Genomic DNA, 12,522 nt, shown 5'->3' on the forward strand with positions numbered 1-12,522 from the left:
GTTATTGTAGTTATAGTTAATTACAGGTTGTCTTGTGGTAAAATACTGCTTTGCTTACATTGTTCTGTTCTGATCTGCTTTGTTATGTCCTTTTTGAAGTTAATCTCTTTAAAATACAAATATATTCAAAAACAAAATAAACTTACAATGTTGCTCTTGGCATCATCTTGAAGCTGCTGGATTGTCACTTCATGCTGCTTTGTTGTTTTTAAAAGTTCTATCCTTGATACTCAGGTTCATAAACATGATGATTAGGTATTCATGCTCCATGCATGACATGTGCCTGCTTTGAACCTTGTTATGACACTGTCTGATGTAAAAAAAAAAAAAAAAAAAAAAAAAAAAAAAAAAAAGTTCTATCCTTTCCTGATCATTAATTGCAATCCTGTTCTCAAAGTCTGAAATTCTATCCTCAGTTTCATTTAAATGATTTTGCCAGCTTTGAATAGAATATTTTGTTTCTTGGGTGTCTCTGTGAGTTTGTTTACTGATTTCTGCATGTTTTCTATATTGTTCATTCAAGGATTCAATCAGTTTCCCATGCTCCTGTACTTTTTTCTCTATTTCTTCTTTAGCTGTGCTCAGCACCTCCTTTACTATGGTTGTTATTTCTATCTTTACATGGGAGAGTACTTCTGATTTGATGTCCTCTATGGGTGCATGGAGTTGTTGTTTTTTTTTTTTTATTTCACTCACTGTCTTCTTGGAGATTTCCAGTGTGTTACTCTTGAAGTCCTCTATTTCAGTGTCTCCTGTAATTGCTCCTGGTGGACTAGATGTTTGACACTGCATTTTGCTTTTCGTTTTGCTGTTTCCCTCTTCAAGTTAATATTTGGTCTTTCGATCCCATGAGTGTCAACTGTTGGCAGTGTGTATCTTGGGGTCTTAATGTAAGGTTGATGTTTGTCCAATTGCTGAGTCCCTCAATGAAGAGATGGGCCAGCCACCTGACTTCTCCCTGCAGGGCCTGTAGGGTGAGTCTTTCCTGGGCTGACAGGCCTAGTAGTATTGGTGTAGGTCAACTTTTAGTTCATGGTATTACTTTATCTTCAGGTTATTCCACGTCACCAAATCTCCCTGTTTTTGTCAGCTGAGGCCCTACTGTGTCCCTATTGTGTGCCTGTGTGTCTCATAAACTCTTTTGATTTTCTCCAAGTTGGGGGAATCCTTACTGGCACACTCCTTACTCTGCCTGAAGTTTTCTGTGTGCAGGAAGGGGTCACCCACACTCTTGTCAGATTCACCAAGGTCTTGCAGTTAGTTGGATGGAGCCTTACTACTAGCCTGTTTACCCATTATACACCTCTATTTTAGGGGCACACTCACCACCCTGAATGGAGCCTGCCGAGATCTTCCATTTGGGTGAGGCAGTCACTGAATTTCCCCTCAACCTAGCACAGTTAATCTGCTGTAGTCCAAGGTTCTGGAAGAAAGGGTGGGAGCTCTAGCTGGAATTCCCGGGTCCCGCAAGGTGCTCTGCAGAGACAGTGGAAGTCATGGGAGAGGCCACATCTAGGCCAGCCCCAAACACACCTCTCTCTCCTTTTACTCTTTAACTTACATTTGGAGAAAAATCAATATTTGCTCACACTGCGGTGTGACCCACGTACAATGGATGAAAGCTGAAGTCTCTGGTTTAGTCATAGGGTGATTTTTAAACTTCTACAGCCCAGAGCAAGCTGCTTGAGACCCCTTCTGCCTCTCTCAGACAGAAGCTTTCTTTCTCTTAATAAATATATTCTACCCTTAACCTCTGTTCTTCCTAAAATTCATTCTTCGATTTTAGAGAACACAAACTCACGGACACAGTAAGTCGGGAGTCTCATTCCGCTGTATCATTTGGAGGTCTTCCACCGAGATCACTGGATGGAGGTGAGAGTTTGCTTTAGCTTCATAGACTCTGGACTGGTACTCAAGTAGGTAACAAATTTTATGCTTCAATTCTTGCTTTGTCTTTGCCAGTTGTTTATAACTACTTGTGATAATTGCTTGTTATTTGCCTATTGTTTTTAATTGCTTTGTCTAATAATTTAATTGCTTTGTTTTAATTGGTTTATTAAAATAATGTGAATCTAAATTAAAACATGTGAAATTATTTCAAGTTATGATATTTTTAATGGTACATTATTATTCTTGTACAAGCTAAATTTAAATTAGTTGCTAAAGTTACTGGTACTATTTGACTATATTTAGACAATAGCACTACAGAGAAAAATGTTAGAACATGTCTGACAGATTTTAATGTAAACTCCTGTAAAAAGGTTCTCTTAAGTGGAAATCTAGCTCAGATTTAGAAAATATATGTGCCTACAATAAAATCCAGAACTCCTTCCACCATTTAAGTAGCACTAGGCTGGTGGGCCAGTCTTCAAGGCTTGGAGGACAAGTTTCACTGTAACACACTGGCTCTGATCCTCCTCTGTACACTAGAGGAAATATAAAGCCTGCTCTGCTTCAGTCTCCTTCCTTTGACTTTACCTCTACTCATTTCCACTTTGTACTTCCCTTATAGAGGCATGTGAAGTTAGGAAAAATAGATTATTCCAGTCTTTTCCTTCTTAGTTAAGCCAATAGAAAATGAGTGTTTGCCAACACTGAAGACAGGGAAGTCATCTTAGATGAGGGACACACACCCCGTCTCCAGGTCAGATGAGACAATGGAATTGTGCCCATCTAGGAGAACACAATAAGAGCCATGTTCCCACTCAGTGTTCTAGGCAAATCTCCTTTGGAAATTAAACCTGATACATACTGGGGAGAACCAGCTTCCAGGTGACAGTGGAAGAAGCTTTAACCAAAAGCAGCCCACGTATGGGACCTAGACACATTTAGAATATGTACACATCACAATGTGGCAGGACTCCTTTCTTCCAAGAGGAATATATGGATGTCCAAAAACTGACATCTTAAATACCACACTCTACTTCTAGAAGCACTGGCCATTCAAATAAATACATGTTCCTCCTAAATTCCACCACCTTGCTGCCAGAACAGGAGAAAAAACTGAGATTCATACACCTTACTGTGAACAGGTAATTCTTCATACTTATGCATCCAGAAGACTTTTTAGACATCCCACTTACAGACCCAGATTTAACCCTCTTCTGCGATGGCAGCTCCTTCATGGAAGATGCATAAAGAAGGCAGAGTGTACAGTGATAACTTTACACCACATTCTTGGAAGCTCCTCGTTTGCACCTGGAACTAGTGTTCAGCTAACAGAGCTCATAGCTCTGACCAGAGACTCACAACTCAGCAAGGGACCAAAAGTCAGTATTTATACCAATTCTAAGTGTGCTTTCCTAGTATTACATGCTCATGCAGCCATATAGAAAAAATCATCTAACAGCCAGTGGATCTCCTATAAAATATAAGATGGATGTGCTTTTATCACAGGTCGTCCTTAAAAATCATTAGACATTAGACATTCTAACAGCAGCACAGAGAGGCACTTGTGCAACTGTAAAAACTGAATGCTGGTTCCGCCTCCCCATTCCAGCTGTGCTGGGAGAATTGTGGAGTTCTAAGCAAGCAGGCAGGGGCCCACTTACCCCAGAGCCCAGCTTGTTTGGACCCTCACTCCTTCTGGGTGAACTGGAACAGCTAGGCGGGTCTGGGGCACCTGTATCTGCCTCCCAATGTGCTTGGAGGACGGTGGAGTTCTAAGGAAGCAGGCCAGCACCACTGTTCCAGAAGCCCAGCATCCTGGGGTAACTGCCCCATGCACTTTCCCCCATAGCTCAGCTTGTTTGGGACCCTCGAGAGCCTTCAGGGTGCACTGGAACAGCTAGGCTGGGCTGGGGTGCCTGCATCCACTTTCTGGTGCCTGGCTGTGCTTGGAGGACTGTAGAGTTCTAAGCGAGCAAGAGAGCACCACTGGTTCCAGAAGCCCAGGGCCTGGGGGAACTGGGTGCCAGAATCCCAAGAGCTGAGGACATAGAAGTGGATTTCCAACAGACGCTGAGGAATCTTTTGAATAAGACTTAAAACTCTTGAAACACAGAAATATAGGAAAATAACAAAAAGAAAGACCAAATTACAATCTGAAACCTCCAGCCCATCCAAAGAAACCTTAGAAGCAAGTATATAGAAGAAAATACATTCCATACACCTCAAATATTGGACATAATACCAACTGAAATAAACAAGCAACTCTGGGAAGCTTTAAAGGAATTCAAACTAGAAATAATCTCCCAGGTAAAAGAAGAAATGATAAAAGAAATGAAAGAGATGCTGAATATATCTAAAGAAAACACAGTTAAAAATTTGGAGGAACTAAACAAAAAGATAGAATCCCTAGATGAGCAATATATAAAACAAACAAAATACATAAAGCAGATGCATAGAGATATACAGGAAATCAAAAATTCCACTGAAAGCTGTAAAAGCTGCCTCAATGAAAGTGAAGATAGAATTTCAGACCTTGAAGACAACATTGCAGCTAGTGAACAGGAAAGTAAAGATCCTTTAGAAATAACAAAGAATCAGGAAATAACAATTCAACAACTGCAAGATGACACAAAGAAAAAGAACATAAGATTGATAGGAATTAATGAAAAAGAAGGGGATGACATAAAAAAGGATGTTGAGAGGATATTTAGAGAAGTAATAGATAAAAATTTCCCAAGCATGAGATCAGAAGCCAACAACAGGTTCAGTGAAGCACATATAACTCCAAAAAGTCATAACCAAAATAAAACTTTACCCAGACATATAATAATAACCATCCCAGAAATCCAACAAAAGATAGATTATTAAAAGCTATCACAGAGAAAAGACAGATCACTTATAAAGGAAAACCTATCAGAATCACAGCAAACTACTCAGCACAAACAATAAAGTCAAGAAGAGCATGGAGTGAAGTATTCCAGATCCTAAAGGAAAATGATTTCCAACCTAGACTGATGTATCCTCGAAAACTATCCTTCAAAATCGATGGTGAAATAGGATACTTCCATGACAAAGAAAAGCTGAAGAACTTCATGATCACCAAGCCAACCCTGCAAAAAATATTGAAAGACAGTTTGGATACACTTAGGAAAAAACCACCAAGCAAAGCAGATAATTAAACAAAACAGAAAGATAAAGATGCAACAGCAGAAAGATGGCATGTCAAAAATAAACCAACATATAACAGTTATGACTATCAATGTAAATGGTCTCAATGCACCAATTAAAAGAAACAGACTGGCAAAATGTATCAAGAAACAAAATCCAACCATATGCTGTCTACAAGAAACCCATCTAAGGCAGAAGGATACTCACAGACTGAAAGTCAAAGGATGGAAAACAATACTTCATGCAACAGGAACCCCCAAAAAAGCAGGAATAGATATTCTGTGTGCAGACAATATGAACTTTAAACCAATAATGATCAGAAGAGACAAAGAAGGTCACTACATACCCATTAGTGGAAAACTTCAAGAGAAAGAGATAACTGTCTTAAATATATATGCACCAAATTCCAGAGCACCCGGTTATATAAAACAAGTATTAACAGAAATGAAAAATCAAATTGTCAGTAACACAATTGTAACAGGAGATCTTAACACACCACTGACACCAAAGGACAGATCAACCAGACAGAAAATCAGCAAAGAAATAACAACTGAATCACATCTGTGAACAAATGGACTTGATAGACATATACAGAGTGTTCCATCCAACAATATCAGAATGCAAATTCTTCTCAGCAGTACATGAGTCATTGTCTAAAATAGATCATATAATAGCTCACAAAACATACATAAATAAATGCAAAAGAGTTGAAACTATCCCTTGCATGTTATCAGATCATAGCGCTTTGAAATTAGAAATTAATGATAAAAGATACAGCAAAAATCCCACAAACACATGGAAACTGAATAACACACTCTTGAGTAATCAGTGGGTCACAGGGGAAATTAAAGAAGAAATTAAACAATACCTACAAGAAAATGAAAATACAAATACAACTTACCCGCATGACTGGGATGCAATGAAAGCTGTCTTCAGAGGAAAATTTTTGCTCTGAGTTTCCACTTCAGGAAAACAGAATGAATACAAATAAATAACCTGATGCTACACATAAAACAGCTAGAAAAAGAAGAAAATCAAGCCCAAAGCCAAAACAAGAGAGGAAATTATAAAAATCAGGGCAGAAATCAACACAATAGAGACTAAGAAAACAATCCAAAAATCAATGCATCAAAGAGTTGGTTTTTTGAAAGAATAAATAAAATTGATAAGCCCCTAACCACCTTATTTTAAAAAAGGGGAGAAAAAGCTCAAATACATGCAATAAGAAATGAAAAAGGTGAAATCACTTCAGACTCTATAAAATACAAAACATCATCAACACCTATTTTGAAAACCTCTACTCTCAAAGGTTTGATAACACAGAAGAAATAGACAGATTCCTAGAAACATATGATGTACCAAAGCCAGGTCAAGAGGATGTAAAACTGCTGAATCACCCAATTTCTATTAATGAAATTGAAAATGTAATTAAATTCTTACCTACAAAGAAGACCCCAGGCCCAGACAGATTCACTGCAGAATTCTACAAGAAATACAAAGAAGACCTAATGCCGACACTCCTCAAACTCTTCAATGAAATTGAAAGGGAAGCAATCCTTCCTAAGTCATTCCTGGAAGCAAATATTACTCTAGTACCAAAACGTGAGAAAGATCCAATTAAAAAGTGAACTGTAGACCAATCTCCCTAATGAAAACACATGCAAAAATCCTCAATAAAATATTGGAAAATAGGATGCAGCAAATCATCAAGAAGATCATAAAAATACCATCAACATACCTCATAGATCTAGAGAAATCACTCCTAAAATTGATCTGGAGTGAGAAGAGACCTAGAATAGCAAAGACAATTCTAAGCAACACAGGCAAGGCAGGAGGCATCACAATCCCTGACTTGAAGTTATACTACAAAGCAACTGTAGTAAAATCACATGGTACTGGAACCAAAACAGAGCCAAAGATCAGTGGAATAGATTAGAAGATACAACCACAACTACAAACACACTCAACCACCTTATCTTTGATAAAGGGGCCAAACATGTTCACTGGAAGAACAACAGTCTCTTTAATAAATGGTGTTGGAAAAACTGGCTCTCCATGTGCCAAAAATTAAGACTAGACCCAGGCCTATCACCATGTACTAAATTAAAATCTAAATGGATCAATGATATGAATATTAAAACAGAAACACAAAATCTATTGGAAGACAAATTGGGTAGAAACCTTTAAGACATAGGGGTAGGTAGAGAATTCATGAACAGGACTCAAACTGCACGGGAAATACTTCCCAGAATCAATAACTGGGACCACCTCTTATTAAAAAGTTTCTGCATGTCAAAAGAAATCTCCAGCATAGTGAAAAGAAAACTCACAAATTGGGAAAAAAATCTTAGTGAACTGCCCCTCAGACAAAGGACTTCTGTCTAAAACATATAAAGAATTTTTAAAAATCAGACCCCCAAAATTCAAATATCCATTCCAAAAATGGGCATCTGAGATGAATGCACAATTCTCAGATGAAGAAATACAAACGGCAAATAAGTACATGAAAAAAATGTTCATCATCATTATTCATTACAGAAACGCAAATTAATACCACACTGAGATTCCATCTCACTCCAGAATAAATGGCCAGGATCAAGAAAACCATCAACAATAAATGCTGGAGAAGCTGTGAAGAAAAAGGAACTCTCCTGCACTGTTGGTGGGAGTGTAGACTGGTGCAACCATTGTGGAGGTCAGTCTGGAGATTTCCCAAAAAGTTGGGATTGGAAGTCCCATTTGTTCCAGCTATTCCACTTCTAGGCATATATCCAGAAGAACTGAAATCATCATACCACAGTGATATACGTGCACCTATGTTAATAGCAGCACAATTTATAATTACCAGATTTTGGAAGTAATCCAAGTGTCCATCAACTGAGGAATGGATAAAAAGTTGTGGTATTTTTATACAATGGAATACTACTCAGCTATAAAGAAGGATCACATTGAGATATTTATAAATAAATGGATGCAGCTTGAGACCATACTCATAAGTGAAATGTATCAAACTCACATGTGTTAATACCGAATAGTTTCCCTAGTGTAAGAAATGATTCAAATATATAAAACTATGTGGTAATCATGATTCCCCATTATGTGGCCTTGAAGCCTTATAGTTTTCACTCATTAATTGGAATGGCTTTATTCTGGGCTATTTGATATTATTGCCTCTGATGAAATGAACAGCTATTTTGAAGAAAACAAGACATCATAATAGCTAGTGCTGAATTAATATCATCTTGTTTTGAAGTCCCACCAAACTGTTGCTCTTCTGTCTCCATTGGTTTTATCATGTTGTATCTTACTGGATTTTATTATATGTGATAGTATAAACAAAAAATTTTATAGGCAAAGGGATAATATAGAAACCATTGTTCATTTTACGTTAGCTGGTTCTAAATACCCTGTAATACTTTCATCCACTTGAATGGTTTCACACTGTCTTGATATGTTTGATGCTATAGTATACGAAGTTATATTCAAGTATTTCAAGGAAAGAGACAGTATGGTAACTACTATTAAGTCGGGTTATCTTGTGGTGAAGCACTAGGTTGCTGCAATTTCATGCTATGACCTGTATTGTTATGTTGTTTTGTCCTCTTTTATCTCAATCTCCCCCTTTTTCATAAAACATTTCATTTATTTATTTTTTATTATTATTGATTGATTAAGGGAAAAAATCAAAAAATTTAGATATATTATAGTAACTTTTCAATTTCCTATTAACTTGATTTGAAGCCCTGTATTACTCCCACTATCTTGTTTTGACTGATTATACTCTGATCCATTCTTTTTGATAGTATCAAGTTTGAGGGTACAGGCAACTACTTTGAAGGCAATAAGATTCACTGTGATGCCCATTCTGGTTTGACTGTTATCTTCTTTTGAAGTCCTGTAATGTTTCCAATGTTTAGGTTTTATTGGTCTTGTTCTGTAGTTTTGTTCAATTTTATTATACCTGATGATATAGGCAATTCTTTTTAAGGAAGCAAGATGCATTATGGTAACCATTGTTGACAACCTTGTATTCTGTTTTTACATCATGTGCTATGTCTATCCTTTGTTTTGACTGACTGCTTTGTTTTGTCATATTTGGTTTTATTCTCTTCCAAAAAAGTAATAAGAAGTATGGGAGTAATAAAACCAAAGTGTGTAAATTTTGATGTAAAAAAGAGAGGAAAAAAAGTGCTCTAAAGGATACAACTGCAAGTATGTTTAGGTGTGTTAAGATAGATGACTATATTAGTAAGTTTTTGTTGGATCATTGAACACAACTATTTGCAGTCTCACTGTTTAAATGTCCACTTTGTATGCTTTAATCCTGTAACTTGAACAACTATTTCTAAGATGATAATATGTAATCTATTAACTAGTGATTTCTTATCTTTTTTTATAATTCTGTATTATTTTTACCCTTATACTGTTTTGTTTTTTTATTTTAAATTTAAAAAAACTGAATTGAATGCTGCGTATACATTCCTGATTCTTCTGCTAGTATCTCAGTAACTATTCAAGACATTTGGCAACACCTTAACAACATGTCAGACTCTCAGATTCCCTGGAGCTTATCTTTCTCCTCCTTATGGAAAGCTGTTACTAGTTCCTCTTGATGGAAATCTTTGTTAACTATACTCATAATTGTCTTATTGATTTTATTCTTTGTCCCATACATACTTAACTGTTTCTTTGACTTTGTCTCCTCTGACTTAAAGCTGTGTGCAACCCAAGATGAAAATTCCTGGTGCCTATAGAGGGCTTCTAGACAGGATCTCTGCAGAAGTACCTCTGACTGCCGTTCAACCTCTACAACCCTCTTCAGCCTTAAGAATCTAGATCAGTCATCACCCATTACCCCCTCACAGCAGTTCAGGTTACTTCTTCAGAGGGGAGATTTTGCAGGCAGCTGAGCTAGTTAGAAATACTCTAAGCAGTGAGACAGGGCTAGGTCCTCAAAGGAGCCAGTGCAGAAGCCCAGATACCTTGCAACTATGGGAGAGACAGGACCTCCCCTGTGGGCCAGGCCTCAGGGCAAAAGATCAAAAAGATCAAAAGATCAAAAAATGCATCCATATCCTAAAGACTGATATTTTAAATGGCTCCATATCACTCGGAGGTAGTCAAGAGTCATCCTCCCAAGCTCCTAGGGAAGAGTCATTGCTCTCTAAGAATGCCCACTTTCTAGGTGACTCACTTCACCATTTATTGTCCCTAACATAATCAATTTTACCTGAACTATTGATCTTATTGGCTAACCATAGTTCTGTCTCACCTTCTGCCCATCTGCCTTGTGAGTTCCCAGTTTTCCCCACCTTGAGCCCATCTCACCCCATGATTTTACTCTATAAAATACCTGGAGAAGACAGAGTCCTTGGCAACCAGATCAGGACTTCTTCTGTCTCTCTCAACAGAAGTTTTCTTTCTCCCCATAAATATATTTTACTCTTAAACTTCTACCCAGAACACAGTAGTCACAGGTCTTTAAGGTCCTTCTGGATGTCCCACAGCATATCTGCACTTTTCTGGAGCTGAGCAATCTCTTCATCCTTCAGTCTGTGATTGATAATGTTGGGTTAAGCCCTGAGCAATCATGATGCAGGGCAGGCACAAGAAGGCTTCATTCTCCATGGTGATGTGATGACACTGGATGAACCTTGGATAGATTCAAGATGGACTCAGCAAGCTTAGCCACACTTAACCCTATGACCCAGTTGGTATAATCTTTTAGCCTGATGACTACATAGGCACTTTCTGCTACCATATTACACACTTCCTTCCAATTTTCACTCTCATTGTCTGTGCCCATTTCCAGATTCAGTTCCTGGGGGGAAACACCTGCTATATTCACTCCACTCCAGACAGCCACACTGCTGTTGCCATGTTCTCCCACAATCCATCCTGGCAGCCACTGGGATGAATGCCAAGTTTTTCAGATGTAAGATAGCAAAATCTAGCAGAATCCAGATTGAATCTGCTTCCAATCAGACAGTGCTTGGGCAATCCACCTAGTTTCCAGGCAGCATATGTGAGAATGTCCATGGGGATGAAAATCACAATGATGGTGCAGTCAGGACTACACCTGATGATGTGAGGAATAATGAACTTGAAGACATTAACATTTCTCTGCATCACACTGAGCCAACTCTCCCCTTCCTGCTGACAAATCCTGGTGGTGACAACCACAATCTTAGAGTTGGCAGAGTAGTATTTGTCTGCCACAATTTTAGATGTCTGAAGAAACACAATTCCATTCTGCCAATCCATCATTTGAGTTTATCTTCAAAACATCCACAAGGGATAACTCATCAGCCAGAGACTTTCCAGGATGCTGATAGCACACACTATTCCAACTTCCCCAACACCACTACCATGACCACCTGTGGCACCCCTGCCTCTTCTTCCACACCTGGTGTGATGAGTTTTTCCTTCAGTGTTGCTATTTTTCACCTGTGTGGGAAGGTCCAGAGTCCTATGACCATGGTATAGAGATGGCAGTGTCTGATTCAAAAAAATCAAATTTTAAACAATGTTGTCATAAGTGGATCACAAGTTTATAACATAAAAACTAAAAGTGATGCTTGGAGAACACACACTGAGCTACCAATAATCATTTAAGATGCTGTGGTAGTCAGGGCTTACAAGTGAAAAGATTTAATACAAGACACACAGGATTATTTTATAATATTCACTCAAAAAGTCAAATGCAAAAGAGTGCAAGAAATCTGTCCAGACACCAGTGACCCAAGGAATTCAGCTCAGGTCCTGGGCCCAATGACAGTATCCTGAAGGAGTCCAGCTGAAGACCTAGAGCAACATCTCTCACAAGTTCACCTGGAGGCCTAGAGCCACAGCAGTGTCTCACACAAGTGTGTTTCAGGATCTGCACTGGGAAGGCCCAAAGGTCGGTGGTGGAACCTAGAAAGTCTGCACCAGCCAAAGGCTCTGTGCCAGCAGGCTGAGAAGTCTGCACTGGAGCCAGGAAGTGACACTCAAGGTACAGATCAGAACTCCCCAGAGAACCTCAACCATCCTCAGTGATAGCAAGGACCTGAGCTCCTCTGAAGATGAGAACAGCTGAGTTCATATCCAGATATCAGTGCGACAAGCTTCTCCAGAAGAATCCACAGCACATGAACTTCCCCTCTGGTTCTCTTGTTATGCTGTTGTTGAAAGCAATTCTCAGGTGGACATTCCAGCACCATGCTGATTCAGTTCACCTGGGTGTTATAAATTGAGCATTAATCCACCACAGATGCCCTGCACACAACTGAGATCTCTCTTGTGTACTTTTAGAAAGAGATAGAGACCTGAAGGCCACACCACAGCTGCCTGCCAGGAAGAGTGAGCTGGGCCAAGCCACGGGACTCCGTTTCAGCCTTGCAGACCACCCTCTCTCACCCAAAGGCCACACCACAGCTGCCCACCAGGAAGAGTGAGCTGGGCCAAGCCGCAGGACCCCATTCA

General features: G+C 38.9%; 1 non-coding gene and 1 pseudogene across 1 annotated transcript; one reads left to right on the forward strand and one right to left on the reverse strand.

The window, feature by feature from the left end:
* Positions 1-219: 219 nt before the first annotated feature.
* On the forward strand, positions 220-316 carry LOC111757130 (small nucleolar RNA U13). The gene has a single exon (XR_002791509.1). It is a non-coding gene; the product is annotated as a small nucleolar RNA U13 (small nucleolar RNA).
* Positions 317-10,529: 10,213 nt separating this feature from the next.
* On the reverse strand, positions 10,530-11,492 carry LOC100718212 (L-lactate dehydrogenase B chain-like; annotated as a pseudogene).
* Positions 11,493-12,522: the final 1,030 nt, after the last annotated feature.

Source organism: Cavia porcellus, unplaced genomic scaffold (assembly GCF_034190915.1).
Source record: "Cavia porcellus strain 051 isolate PalLab524CR breed Dunkin Hartley unplaced genomic scaffold, mCavPor4.1 scaffold_1, whole genome shotgun sequence".
NCBI classification, from domain to species: domain Eukaryota; kingdom Metazoa; phylum Chordata; class Mammalia; order Rodentia; family Caviidae; genus Cavia; species Cavia porcellus.